The sequence below is a fragment of the Myotis davidii genome, unplaced genomic scaffold (genome assembly GCF_000327345.1).
Source record: "Myotis davidii unplaced genomic scaffold, ASM32734v1 scaffold2800, whole genome shotgun sequence".
NCBI lineage: Eukaryota > Metazoa > Chordata > Mammalia > Chiroptera > Vespertilionidae > Myotis > Myotis davidii.
Window position 1 is genome coordinate 16,531 of NW_006292594.1, and position 3,361 is coordinate 19,891.

Below are 3,361 nucleotides of genomic sequence, written 5' to 3' on the forward strand. Positions count from 1 at the left end.
GAGAAGAATGTATATTCCATATTTTTGGGGTGAAATGTTCTGAAGATGTCAATTAAGTCCATCTGCTTATCTAATGATTCATTTAGGATTGCTGTTTCCTTGTTGATTTTTTTTGTCTAGAATATTTAGTGATGTCAATGTGGTATTATAGTCCCCTACTATGATTGTATTGCTGTCAATCTCTCCCTTGTTATCTTCCAGTTTTTTATGTATTTGGGTGTTCCTGTTTTGGGTGCATATATGTTTACCAGAGTTATATCCCCTTGTACCTATCCCTTTGGTATTATCAAGTGGCCTTCCTTATCTCTTGCTATGACCTTCACTTTGAGGTCTATTTTGTCATATATAAGTATTGCAACCCCAGCTTTCTTTTTCCTTTCCATTTGCCTGAAGAATTTTTCAGCATCCCTTCATTTTCAGTATGTGTGAATCCTTTGTTCTGGGGCGGGTCTCTTGAAAACAGCATATATATGGGTCATATTTTGTTATCCATTCAATCATCGTATGTCTTTTGATAGGAGCCCTTAATCCATTTATGTTTAAGGTTATTATTGATAGTACTTCAATTTTATATTTTATTATTGGCCTATTTAGGTTTATGAATCTTCCTGGTTTATTTAGGGATGATTTTGTTTTTATAGGAGTATGTCCATTTTGTTGGAATACTATTGTTCATAGTATTTTTTTTCAATCTTTTGTATTTCTGTGTAGTTGGTTGTTACTTCACCTCTTTCATTTCTGATCCTTCTTTATGTCTGTGTTTCTCTCTTTCTTTCTATACCTTCTTCTTTCAATTTTGAATGATAGCCTTGCTGGATAGAGTATATTTTTATTCAGTCCTTTGCTTTTCATTCCTTTGTATACTTCATTCTATTCCCTTCTAATCTGTTGTGTTTCTGTTGATAAATATTTTGATTGTCTAATGGGAGATCCCTTGTAGAGAACTCTCTGTCTTTATCTATCTTGCAGCCCTTAGGATTCTTTCTTTGTCATTAATATTTGCAATTTTAATTATGATGTCTCTTGGTGTGGTCTTTTTGAGTTTTTCTTATTTGGGATTCTATTTGTTTCCTGGACTTATGTGACTCTTTTCTTCCTCAAGTCATGGACGTTTTCGGTCATTATTTATTCAAACATTTTTTGTATTCCTTGCTTAGCTTCTTCTCTTTCTGGCATCCTTAGTATATGGATGTTGCTTCATTTTGTGTTGTTCCAAGTAACCTTAGAAACTCCTCCAGCTTTTTAATTTTTTTTTTCCATTTGCTGTTCTGCTTTGATATTTTTTTCTTCCTTGTCTTCTAACTCACTGATTTGGTCCTCAGCTTCTTCTTCATTGGTTTCCAGGATTTTTTTTTTTTTAGTTCTCTTTTAATCTCTTTGGTAACCCATTCATTATTTAATAACTTTATATCATTATTTACTTCCTCTTCTTACACATGTTGGCAAATTTCTCATCCAGACATTTGAGCATCCTTATAACCATTACTCTGAATTATTTCTCTGACAAATCATTTGCCTCCATTTTATGTAGTTCCTTTTCTGGCGATCCCTAATTTTCTTTCCTTTGGGGATTGTTTCTTTGTCTCTCCATTTTTGGTGTCCCTTTGTATTTATTTCTATGTAGTGTGGGTTGTTTTCTCTTTCTGGTCCTGGGCAACGTGATTGAGGTATGATAATTTGAAGCCTCTAGCTATCTAGTGGACAGGGACTACTTAGCCCAGAGTCTGGGTCTGCCTTGAGTCTCACTCCTTTTTTTGTCTCTGCTCTGAAATGTACTTGCTTTCCCCATGGATTTGGTCCCTCAAGTGTCAGGGCAGATGCTCAGGGTCAGCAATGCTGCATGCACAGTTTATCTGGCTTTTTACTGCCTATGAAGTCCCAGAGCCCTCTGGCATGCAATTCACTGCACTGCCCAGTTGCCAATGGCAGGGTTTCCCCACAGATACCTCTGGTGTGCACACACTGTGCATTGCCTGGGGGTAGTTGGGGTGGCAGCTAGGTCCCTCTGGTGTGCACTCATTGAGGTCCTGAGTTGGGAATCAGCACACATTCAATGTGCAATCCTGGGGCCTCAGTGAGGGGGTACACTAGTTCCCTCTAGCATGGACGCAGTGCAGTTCATGGGCCTGGGTGGTGTGTTTTAACAGGTGCCTTTGGCACACACAGCATGGTCCTGGGGCATGGACAGGGTGGCGTGGGAGGTCTTTCTGGCTTGCCCTCGCTGTATGCATCTCAGAACCTGTAGTGAGGTAGGGCACCACTCACTGCAGGGTACTGCGGTGGTCCCCTGTGAATTTTCTCTGGCAAGCGATTCACTGCTAGGTTTGGGGTGATGTCCAAGGCCAGTCTAGGTGGTGGTGAGGCTGCGCTTCAAGCCTCCGGTGCTTCCCCTTTCAAGATGGTGTGGTCTTCGGGTCAGAGCTGCATCCCACCTGGGAGTGCCCATGGCAGTAGCAGGGGCCCCCTGACCAAGAGAGCCTGATCTGCCAGTCCCCGAGACTCCTGCAAGATCTAACTGCCCCTTACCCACACACACACCACACATGTCCACACACTCCCCTCTCACTCTTTTACTTAGTCACACTCTCCCTCCCTGCATCCTGCTGGACACCATGTTGGGATCACAGTACTGAATCTTCTTAATATTAAAGGAGATTAGTCTATTTCAGAAGTATGCAACTTCTATATTTGACTTGGAAGTATTATCTACACTTCTAAAAGAGAAAGATGCAAAGTAACCATCACTCCATCACTCCACTACAACCACAAGCCATGCCCACCAGCCAATCAGGAGCAAGTATGTAAATTAACCCAACTAAGATGGTGGCAGCCATAGAGCTGGAGTGAGCAGGAGGCTTGGGTTGCTGTGGCGATGGAGGAAGCCAAGCTTTCTGCCTGCCCTGGGCAGCTCTCGGCTCTGCTCAAGGCTACAAAGTTTCAATTATAGAAGATAAATAAATCCCAGGAAAAAAAAAGGAAGAAAAGAAGAGGCTGGGAGCTTGGGTCACCGGGGGGAGAGGACAGCCTGAAAACGGCCATCAGCCCCTCACCCAGGCTGTCCAGGCGCCCCAGTGGGACCCCCCACCCTGAAGGGGCCATGGGAAGCCTGAAAACAGCTCTCAGCCCCTCACCCAGGCTGGCCACACCCCCATGGTTTGAGGGTCCCCACTGGGGGGCTTGACCATCCTACAAACAACCATCAGCCCCTCATCCAGGCTGGCCAGGCACCCAAGCGGGACCCCCATCCTGATCTGGGACACCCTTCAGTGCCAGGAGCCGGTCCATCCTTGCTGTTTCAAGGGACCTGGCATATATGGCATACTGTTCTTAATATGTTTGCTCACCTTCTTGGCGCTGTGTT